The sequence below is a fragment of the Dipodomys spectabilis genome, unplaced genomic scaffold (assembly GCF_019054845.1).
Source record: "Dipodomys spectabilis isolate Male_0828 unplaced genomic scaffold, ASM1905484v1 ptg000147l, whole genome shotgun sequence".
Lineage (NCBI taxonomy): Eukaryota > Metazoa > Chordata > Mammalia > Rodentia > Heteromyidae > Dipodomys > Dipodomys spectabilis.
Window position 1 is genome coordinate 1,894,021 of NW_024870824.1, and position 12,041 is coordinate 1,906,061.

Below are 12,041 nucleotides of genomic sequence, written 5' to 3' on the forward strand. Positions count from 1 at the left end.
CCTTTCCCTTTCCCTTCCCTTTCCCTTTCCCTTTCCCTTTCCCTTTCCCTTTCCCTTTCCCTTTCCCTTCCCTTTCCCTTTCCCTTTCCCTTCCCTTTCCCTTTCCCTTTCCCTTTCCCTTTCCCTTCCCTTTCCCTTTCCCTTCCCTTTCCCTTTCCCTTTCCCTTTCCCTTTCCCTTCCCTTTCCCTTTCCCTTTCCCTTTCCCTTCCCTTTCCCTTTCCCTTTCCCTTTCCCTTTCCCTTTCCTTTCCCTTTCCCTTTCCCTTTCCCTTTCCCTTTCCCTTTCCTTTCCCTTTCCCTTTCCCTTTCCCTTTCCTTTCCCTTTCCCTTTCCCTTTCCCTTCCCTTTCCCTTTCCCTTTCCCTTTCCCTTTCCCTTTCCCTTTCCCTTTCCCTTTCCCTTCCCTTTCCCTTTCCCTTTCCCTTTCCCTTTCCCTTTCCCTTTCCCTTTCCTTTCCCTTTCCCTTTCCCTTTCCCTTTCCCTTTCCCTTTCCTTTCCCTTTCCCTTTCCCTTTCCCTTTCCCTTTCCCTTTCCCTTTCCCTTCCCTTTCCCTTTCCCTTCCCTTTCCCTTTCCCTTTCCCTTTCCCTTTCCCTTCCCTTTCCCTTTCCCTTTCCCTTTCCCTTCCCTTTCCCTTTCCCTTTCCCTTTCCCTTTCCCTTCCCTTTCCCTTTCCCTTTCCCTTTCCCTTTCCCTTTCCCTTTCCCTTTCCCTTTCCTTTCCCTTTCCTTTCCCTTTCCCTTTCCCTTTCCTTTTCCTTTCCTTTCCTTTCCTTTCCTTTCCTTTCCTTTCCTTTCCTTTCCTTTCCTTTCCTTTCCTTTCCAACAGTCCTGGGACTTGAAGTTAGGGCCTGGGCTCTGTCCCTGAGCTTCTCTTTGTTCAAATCTAGTGCTATATCACTTGAGCCACAGCACCACTTCCAACTTCTTCTGAGTAGTTTCTTGAAAATAAAGAATGCATGGAGTTTCCTGCCTGGACTGACTTCAAACCATGATCCTCAGATCTCAGCCTCTTGAGTAACTAGGATTACAGACATGAGTCACCATTGCTGGACTCGAGTTCCTTTTAGTTACTTGGTTCCAGTTATAATTTCTATAGTCAGTTGTACCAATTTTGATCAGAATTTTTAAAGTAAACATTATTTTCCAATTGATTATGAAATTTTATATTTTCCTTGAGTTTAACCAAATCAATTTCAGTTATGCTATCATAGCCACAGAGTTTAACCTATTGCCAGTTGTATAATAGTATTGCTTCACAAAGTTACTTTTGAGATTGAGAGTGACAATACTCATTCTCAATATTGTATAAAAATTATCATTGGCAAATCTAACTGAACTGTTTAGATGTTATAAATAAATTACTAAAGAAAACTCTTCTCGAATTTACTGATTATTGTATGTTTGGAGATGATAGAATATACTTTAAAAAAAACAATGTTGATATGACCTAAAGTGATATAATTATATATTTTTACGCTGTACATTTCCTTTTGTGAAAGCAAGTGTTTTAAAACTCAAACATTAATAAAAGTAAAGTAAACGTTCTTAGTTGTCTTTTATATCACTGATACTTTTGATACAATGTGAAATGTTTTCAAACAACATTTACAAAGATAGTGTCTCTAAATAGCTATATCTTTCTGAGCCCCATTTGCTGCTTAATATTCCAAAACAAATACAAATGAAGTAGTTTAAACTGGCCATCTTTACAGCCATTAAACACACTAATATTCTTTGTGAGTTGTGAATTTACGTAGCTTACATGTGACATAAAATTGTTAAGCAGTTGCTATGCTGCCTGTGTGGTCAACCTTCATTACAGCAGGCTTCTTTCTACTGGTGTATAATCTCTCATCATGGTTGATCTAAATGCCAAATTTGAAAGAAGAGTAAGAGAAACTTAAAATACTACTGTTCTTGTATGATTTCTGAGTAGTTTTTACAAAGCCCAACATGGCTCTTACTCGCAGGCTTTTTGTGCTGTGAGTGGAAGAGGGCATATGCACCTGCGAGTAAGGACCTGCTGCAGAGGCAGATGGTAATGTGGACACTCACAAAGCATGCCTTTGAACCTGTTTCTACAGCAATTTGATGATATTGCAGTCTCTGTAATGATCAAAGGTGTATGAGTTATGAATACATCCATATCATTACACATTCATGAGTATTTCTTTAAGGGTACTGATGAATTTTATTGTAGCTCTGTAGGCTTTTATTTTTATGTGTTTTGTTAGTATATACAGGAATTTTTTGGGGGGGGGGGTCTGGTTGTGGGGACTGAACTCTGGGCCTGGGCGCTGTCCCTCAGCTCTTCAGCTCAAGGCTAGCGCTCTACCACTTGAGCCACAGCACCACTTGCGGCTTTTTTCTTTTTGCTTTTGTGGTGCTGAGGAATCGAGCCCAGGGCCTCAGGCATGCAAGGCAAGCGCTCTACCACTGAGCCACCTTCCCAGCCCTACACAGGAACATCTTAAAATTGCTAGAGATAACAAGTTTTACAATGTTTTTAACTGGTAAGAAATTTTGTTTTTGCAAATGTTAATCATGACTAGAACTACTACAGCTGGTGACAGCCCCTGAAATTTAAATAAAATCATAAAGTGTTTATATTTTTAACCAACGCATACATTTTCCCCAATAACCTATGTAGTATATATCAACTTGGCAGTGTCTATCAGTATGAGATTTTCATTTTATCACAGCTATATGGAAATCAGTCATTAAAAACATTTGAGAGTCCATTCCATTTTTCCATTAGTAAAATATATATGGAAAGCATTTGATTCAAAGTTTTTTTTAAAACATGCTTACTGAATTTATGAAGGTGAAAAGTGGATATGTATCTACTTAGGTGTCTTTCACTTAGAGCCTGTAAATGTTCAGATTCTACTATATAGACTTCAAATAAAAGCCTCCAACAATACTTATAGTACTGTTATCATTTTAAACTTGGTAGTCCTTTCTCAGAAAAAGAATTTTAAAAACCCAGTATTTCCCAACCACACACAGGAGGAGTATATGTAAGGGGACTTACTGTGTGTGCAGCCATGGCCTCCTGTGTAGTTTTGGCAGGAAAAAGAAAAAAGACAAGGGGTAATTGTTGCCCAAAACAAAAAATGGGATATATGTGTGTGTGTGTGCACCTGTAGATGGGAAGTAGGGGTTACAGAAACTGTGGGAAGTAGAGAGAGAAGGTGAGGTCAGTACTGAGCACACTGCAGGTGAGAGGCCATTTTTTCCTCTTGATGAAGTCTCTATGGGCACCTTTGCCCATCATCAGGGCCAACATCTTTGCATAGTCATGGTAATAGCGATATTGAAAGAAGAATATATCTATAGTACATGCCCTATCCTGTAGCAGTGAGCCCCAGGTCACAGCCTGTTTCTGGCTTCCAGTGTCAAGTCATTATAGAAACATGTAACCAGTCTTTGCCAACTAGATCAGCAACCTTAGCTGGTGTTATGTTACCAACGTTTATCCTTTGATGCTGACCCAGATGAAAAACAAGTCTTTATAGTCAAATGGCTGTGTCTATACAGGTCCACATGAAATTGTTCATAACAGGCTCGAGGTAGCCTTGAAAAAGAAAGCACAATCCTATCTTGTGGGAAAAGAAATATGTTAAATGAAGAATATAGTAAGTTGAATGGTGGGGAGACAGCTGCACAGAAGGAGGAGTAAAGCAATTGTTGGGAAACTGAGAGGCTACACTTCAGAGAAAGGAACCAAAAAGGCCTTGATACAGGGAAGATAGCTAAAAAAAAAGATAGTAAAAGCCTGATGTTAGTGAGGGAGCTACCATGTGAATGTGAATGAGGAGGATGAGCATTCCAGGCTTTATGGAATTTCAGGAGAATGAATCAAGGAAGGGAAAGTAAGGAGACAAGGTTAGAAAAGAATGTGTGTCAAATCAAGCAGAACCTTGTAGCTCTCAGTAGTGATTTAATACAGTTGGAGTGATTTTTGTGATTACTCCAAATTGACCAAAATTGTTGCTGTCCTTAACAGCTTTCAAGGGTAACTAATATAACAGAGGCTTATGACAAATTTCAAGGAAAACATGGAATATCTTTCAGGTCCTCCAAGCTTGAGTCACTGTTGTGTTTTGTCAAGTAGACAGGCCTAGCTAGCTATAATTTTTTTTCCCTCTTTTCCTCTTCCTGCACACATTTGAGTAAATTTTTAAGGATGAAACTAGTGTTCTACTTGTTAACTGCTCATTTCATGACCAGCAAAATTACTTCTGAAAATTTATTATTCATCGTTCTTACTGCTCTTTTTTAAAAACCGGTTTTGTGGTCAGATCTGATATTTCTCTTCTGAGTTAGGTCTCCCTTTTCTCTTGTAGGCATTCAAATGCTTTATAACCTAAGTCATCCTCACAAATTCATCTTGAGGAATTGCATTTTGTCTTAAATATCGTATTGCCTGTTGTCAGTGAAAATTACATCAGAAAATGTCATAACAACGTTTTATGTGTGTGGAAAACCTTCCTGTTCTTTGGCTTTCATTTGCCCTCTGTAAAATTGAAGTAGATTGTCAATGGTACAAATTAAAGCTATGCATTTCAATCCCAGAAAGAAGGTGATTCAGTGTCTGACACAGCTGTGCTTGATATTGTGAGCCTAACAAATACCCTTAGAAAATGTAAATTTATTAGATAGAATACATGTATCTAGATGCTTCTGTGTCAGCATTGAGAAAACCACAATCTCTTCTCCATCCAAGATGCAAGAAAGACACAGTAAAGGAAAATTTATCATTAAAGATATGATTTTCTACTAGCATCTTTAATAATATGTACCATGGAAGACTATACATGGCAAATATTTTCAGGTTAATGTCTATTTAAAATCATTTTTTCTTAATGTGCTACTCTGTCTCTGTTGATAAGGAAAGTACTTTCCAGGTCATTGATAATTGTTTCCAAACAAACCAAACAAATTTATTTTATAAAATACTCATTATCAGCAAGTAGTTGGATCTGTTTTTACAAGTTGGCTGCTCTATTACCCAAAGTAACTATCATAATCTTGCAACATTTGTGGAATACTTATTTTGATGTTTTTAACTTCTTTTAAAGTTCATTTTTATAAACAAAAGGTGATTGTATAGATAATAGTACAAGATTTGTAAATACTTTATTGGAATTATTTATTTTTAAATATCTGTTTATATTAAATTCTTAAGCAGAATTTCTAATTAGGCTCTGATTTTATGGAGCATTATTCTTTTTTTTTTTTTTTTGTCGGTCATGGGGCTTGAACTCTGGGCCTGGGCGCTGTCCCTCAGCTCTTCAGCTCAAGGCGAGCGCTCTACCACTTGAGCTACAGTGCCACTTCCGGTTTTCTGGTGGTTTATTAGAGATAGGAGTCTCACAGTCTTTCCTGCCCGGGCTGGCTTTGAACCTCGATCCTCAGATCTCAGCCTCCTGAGTAGCTAGGATTACAGGCATGAGCCACCAGCGCCTGGCTCTGGAGCATTATTCTTTTTAAAAACGTTTTCATACAAAACACACCAGGAGATGCAGTGGTTAATACATATTCTATAATTGAAATAACTTTGATATTCAGAAAAATACATTTTAAAGCATTTGCATTATTTATATACTGTTAAGTTTGGATTACTTACCCGATAAATAGCCATTGAACACTAGCTATGTTCCATCTAATCTATATCTGTGATATTTCAAGGAATTGTAGTGAAGTGTGTGAGACAAGGGTTTAACATTACAAATTTATTATGTAAATTTTGCTATGAAAAGATTGTTGCACATAAAGGTGATAACAGGTGGCACCTTGTTTGGAACCTTAGGATGCATCTCTAGGAGATGACATTTGCATGAATTCATGAAAGATAAAAAGAATCCAGCTTTGCAAAGGGCTGGGAAAAAGGGCATAAAATGGTTAGAACAGAGATTTTGATTTTTTTCAGTATTTTTTTATTAATAAGTTTATTTTATTGTGAAAATACTGTACAGAGGGGTTACTATTACATGAGCAAGGTAATGAGTACATTCCTTATCAAACATTGTTGCAGGCTGGGAAGGTAGCTCAGTGGTAGAGCACTTGCCTTGCATGCATTAGGCCCTGGGTTCAATTCCTCAGCACCACATAAGCAAAAAGAAAAAAGCCAGAAGTGGCTCAAGTGGTAGAGCTGAGGGACGGCGCCCAGGCCGAGTTCAGGCCCCTTGACTGACCAAAAAATAAAAAACCATTTGAGTCCTTATCTTGGGGTTCATTTCACCTCACATCAACTTATCTGACTGTTTCTGCTTGTCTCAGACATATAATAGTTATTGCAAATAAGGGAAACCATGGGATTTTGAGATGGAGAAAGACTTTTCTATTTGAGGAACAATGCAGAAGGCAGGTAAGCTCTGGCAAGGAGACTGGTCGGATAAGTTTGGAATCTTAAGAATGGAATGAAACTATATCAGTTAGGGAAAGCAAGTGGATTTTATTGCTATTGTGTTTCAAGGAGTAGAAGTGCTTCCTTTCTTTGGTTTTTGTTTTTTTCTTTGAAATACACATAAAGGACACAGTGAAAACTACTGTTCTATCCCTGAGCCTCACTATTGTTTCCTCTTCTTGGAGACAGCTGTTATCAGTGTGTTTGGGGAGGTAGGATTTTATGGTAATTTAATTTTTTTCATCCTTCCAGATAGGCATTCTTTTTAAAATTTTAAGGCTAGTTTAACTTGTTTTACCTTTGGCATTTTGTTAATATATAAGGATTGTCATAATAAGGATTTGTGTATGTGGAACTTTCCTAATTCTTTGTTGGCCTTTATTTACTTCTCCCATAAAACTGAAAATATGTAATGTTATATATACATTATATAAACATAGATTGTTTTATGTATGTTATTGCTATTAAATATAATGTATATTATAGATTTATTGTGCCACTAATGGGACTTGAACTCAGGGTCTCAAGCTTTTGCTTGGCCTTTCACTCAAGGCTTATGCTTTGCCACTTGAGTGACATCTCAACTTCTAGTCTTTTGCTGGCTAGTTGGAGATAAGAGTCTCATAGACTTTGCTGCCCAGCCTAGCTTTGAACCATAATCCTTAGATCCTCAGCCTCTCAAGTAGCTAGGGTTATAGGCATGAGACAGCAGCATTCAACTTGTATTATTTATTTTTTAATTGAAGTAGTTGTGCACAGTTGCCATTTAACAAAGCAGTTTATGAATGCAATTCATCTTGATCAATGTCTTCCCTTTCAGCATTCTCACTTATCCCTCTCAGTCCATCCTTGTGTTATTTTCTTACATGACAAAATATCTTGGGAGTTTTTTTTACATACATGCATTCATATGTATGGGATGTATATACACGTGTACATGTCTATATATGATAGATACATATATACACATATTACGTATGTACATTTTTGACAACTACGTAATATGTTTATACCCTACGTAATAACTTGTGTTTCTTCATCTGCTACCATATAAAATACTCCAGTGGAGATTTTTGTGTGTCTATATTTGCTCTTATGCATAACATTTGGGGCTAAATTATACTCTGTTGAACATCTAGATGTCATAAAGAAAACATTCTTAACATATTCTTAAGTTCTCTGTAAAAATTTGTAGCAGCTAAGTTAATCGATGATGGAGAACAATTTAAGTATAAATTGAATTTAATTATAAATTTAAGTATAAATTGAATATAGAGTTTAATGACCTGTTAGATACCTAGAGTGTTTAGATAATCTAAAGTAAATTCCAACTTTTTGAAAACTGTCAGCAGTTTTCAGGGCATTAGTAGTCACTGCTTTGGCTCAGATTATGTAGCCAGAATGTTACATAATCTAAATGAATCTGAGGATATTTATCTTTCTAAGTAGAGCATTACCCACCAATTAAATTTTAATTAAGGAAAAAGTATTATTATGAAGATCAGCAGATTTTTGCTTGATATTTGCAAATATAAAATATTGAGATTCTAAAGATAAATTACACAAACCAAAGTCAATTACAAATAACAACTCCAAATGAGCCAAATAGTTTCTGTCAGAAGTTAACCAGAAATACAAAAGAGTATGTTTCCTAGTGAGTTAGAAAACTAGTTATGTGTGATAGAAAAGGGATTAAAAGACAGGCTAGGGAGAATCCTTACAATAGACAAAGAGAACAAGTAGGTGGTAAGTAGGCAGCTTTGAGGGCACGAGAGCATAAGAAAGCTCAAAATCTGTCAAATAGGAAGGACGACAATAATTTCTGGAATGTGTTGGGTCATACAGGGAAACGGGAGTATGTGGTTAAATGATAGGGTTAAATGATAAAATAATTAGGCTAGTCTATCTCTATAATGAGGCTAGTCTCTATCTCTATACCTCTGAGTATACTGAAGATAGATTTATGCACTGCTTAACAGTTGAGGTGGGTAATGATTAAGCTATGGAGAATAGTGTTGAGTCCAAATTAAGATGAGTTCTGGCAACAGTAAAGACAAAATGACTTGGATCTTGCCAAAAGGAAGAAAGATGTTGATGGCAGTGATCTTTCAAAATGTCTTTGTACTTCCCATCTCAGAAAAGTGGGCCATGGTCGGTTCTTTTCCTTCTTTTGTTCTTTTACTTTTTTTCCTCCTCTATGTGAATACTTCTTAAATTTCAAAGGAAATTAAAGAAAAAAAATCAAATGTGATAAGTAAAAATTTGGTCCATTTCCTTCAGTTTTATACATTTGTAATTTTAAGATTAGAATGGAAGGTACTGGAATTATTGGATAGTTGCAAGAAAATAACTTCTATAGTTTTTTTAGGTAGCTAATTCTTAAACTCATATTCAGTGGAACTTGGTCTCATTGGCTGACAGTGCAGACACTGGGATTGAACTCAGGACATTGCACATGCTAAGCAAGCACTCTACCACTTGAGCTATACCCCAGCTCATAGATTTTAGCATCCAGTCTGGCCCCAAAATGTGATCCTGCTGCCTCTGCAGGCATCTCAAGTAGCTAGGATAATAAGGATTCCTTGCCCCTCGGTGCTGTATGTACTTTTCCTGTAAATGCTAAGTAATGCCTTTTGGGGATGATTAGACACATTCCAGGTGGTATAGCCATAGACAGATGATGCTTTAGGTAAAAAAGAAAAATAATCGTGTCTTAATAATCGGAGTTTTCCTTTGCCAAACATGTAATCCCCTAAGTAGAAATAGCTTTTAAGTAAATCTGGGAAAAAATTATTGAAAAAAATAAGAGAAAACATAAACAACTTATTTTCTTTGGTCTTGTTAAGAACAAAAGATAAGCCACCTTTTTTCAGACATTAGGTCTAAAATATGTTTGAGCCTGTAGAACATACTGAACTTTGAAGTACTAATGAGACAAGTTAGGAAATTTAGGAGTTGCCTGTGGTAAACAAGATAATAGCTAAATAATTCTTTGGGTGCCAGATATTTTATTGATGAGGGAGAAGTAAGACTAGAGAGGTTAAATGAGGTTTGATGAATTCCTGAAAAAAGGCCCTAAGTTACTATGATTTAGACTCAATATTTGAGAATTGACAGACTATAAAAAAGAATAATTAAAGGAAAATCACAGTGTTGATAGTCTTTCCTGTATGATTTAGAGAAAAGGACATATTCAGAAATATATGAGGAACAAATAATTCAAGACAATTTCAAGATTATGCTAATGTTTGATATAAAAAATTTAGATATGGATATATAATTCAAGAAACTTGCTTGTACCTAATGGCATTTTCTACTCTGAGGAAGGCTTGATTTTTTTTTCTCATCTACATGTTTAATTTTCTTTTAAATAAAAGTTCATTGTAGAAAAAAACAAAAAATAGAAAAAGCTCATTGAATCATATGCGAAAGAATGAAAACTATGAGATAACTTGTTGGTAAATATTTCAGCTAAAATATGTTTTCAGAGTAATAATGTCTGTGGATTTGTTCTCAGGACTTTGAGCCCTCGGATTGAGTGTGCTTTCCTTCAGTTGTTGCACATAAATGAAATCAAATGCGTTCACTAAGCCATCACAGAAAGTGTGGGAAAACCCTGGACATAGTGTTCTATGAGGTTTTTTTTTTTTTTTAGTGGCATGAAGCTATACTCCTGCTAGCAGATGCAGGAGAAATGCAGTCTATAATCAAGTCCCCTAGATGGATGTGACGTAAGACTGTATTATTTGGTAGACTGCTATACCACATTAGTACAGACTACTTATTTTAGGCAACAAAAATGCATTCTTTCATAATCTTTGGGCCTAGAAGTCCAAGATCTAGGACCAGATGCCACCAGGGCTGTATTGTCCCCAAGAACTCTAGGCAGGATCTCATTCTCTTTCCAGCTTTGAGTGGTTACCAGTAATACTTGACCTTTGCTAGTTTGTTACTATGTCACTTACATCTGTGCCTCTCTAGTGCCATTGCTTCCTTCCCTCTGTGTATATCTAAGTCTTTGAATCCAAAACTTTTTCTCTAAAATACCACTTACTGGTTTTAAAGCCAACATTATTATCCAGTATGGCTATATCTTAATGAATTACATCTGATAGACACTATTTTCAGAAAAGAATAGCATTCTGGGATCCTACATGGATATCCTACATGGATGCCTTTTATTTTAATAAGTTGACCAAGGACATGTAGAATTTGGAATGGAAGGAAATTTTATATTGCGCTTAAACATGTTTACAAAACAAGGTCTTGGTAGGTCTTCAGTGCCTCAAAGGCTACCACAGCAGGCACTGCACTGTCCACATTCGGGTTTCAGGAAGAATTAAATACCCTGATCTGACTATAGTCACAGCCCTAATAACCGTTTCCCCACCATCGTACCACATGTCATGTAGTCCTTCATAATGTATTTCAAATTTTCCAGAATATGAGCGATAAGTGAAGGAAATAGTGAAGAGAAACACCTACAAGATCTTTGCAAACATTCATCAAGCACTTAGTATCAGAGTATTATATCTGCCACGAAACCCAAAAGGCTTAGCAACATAAAATCAATCATCTGTTTTCAAAAAAAGCACATAATTGCAATTATAATTCCTCAAAAGAATATATATACAAATGGCCAGCGAATGCATAGAAATGTGCAGTGTCACAAAATGTCACATATATACACATCTAAACCACACGATTTCATTCTCTCTAGTTAAAATGACTATACAAAAAGAAAACATAAGGAATACAGAAAAGTATGTAGAGAAAGAGGAACTTCTGTACATTGTTGGTATGGAAAACATTATAGAGTTTCCTTAAAACATGTTACTATATGTGACCCAGCTCTCCTTAGTATATATCAAAAAATTAATATATTGGGAACATCTGCACTTTTATGACTATTAAAAAGTGACCAAGATAAGGAATCAACTTAGGTGTCGATTAAATGGATAAAGTGTGTGTGTGTGTGTGTGAGTGTGTGTGAGTGTGTGTGTGTGTGTGTGTGTGTGTGTGTGAGTGTGTGTGTGTGTGAGTGTGTGTGTGTGTGTATGTGTGTGTGTGTGTGTGTGTGTAATATGCTGCCATATGAAAGACTGAAATCTTCACATTTGCAGTAAAATGAATAGAATCTATAGGATGTTATGTAAAATAAACCAGACACAGAAAAAATACATGCTTTGATTCAGATATAGAATAAAAAGTTAATTTAATAGAAGTAAGGAGGAGAATATGGATGTGGGGGTTTGGATAGCAAGAACCAAAGCACAGTTAGGTACAAGGAATAAATTCTAGTGTTCTGATGCCCAGGTGAATGAACATATTTTATAATAATTTATGCTGTAGCTTATAAAGAACTAGATGACAGTTCAAATCTTCCTAACATAATATTTCTTTAGAAAATTCTGTAGAAATTTTGTTAGAAATTATATTTAAATAATGGAATAGTATTAAAAACTTAAATATGGAAATAGTATTTACCCTGTGTTGATCATTATGCATTGTGTACAGGTACTGGATTATCATACTGTACCTTATATTAAAATGTCTCAGCTAATCAAGACACACAGGAAAAATATGAACTATGAGCCTGATGTTAAGGCTGTGAATCATTGGATTCTTGTT

The 12,041-nt window shown here is 36.1% G+C and overlaps 1 protein-coding gene across 4 annotated transcripts in view; it reads left to right on the top strand.

Moving 5' to 3' along the window:
- Nucleotides 1-12,041, top strand: part of Fer (FER tyrosine kinase) — a 365,128-nt gene that overhangs the window by 225,139 nt on the left and 127,948 nt on the right. For 3 of the 4 annotated variants that reach the window (XM_042692001.1, XM_042691999.1, XM_042692000.1), the window contains one exon: nt 2,955-2,973. The exons of the other annotated variant lie outside the window; for it this stretch is intronic. The gene's annotated coding sequence lies outside the window, so the exon portion shown is untranslated. Of the gene's footprint in view, nt 1-2,954; nt 2,974-12,041 lie in introns of those variants that run through there. 4 annotated transcript variants of the gene reach the window in all.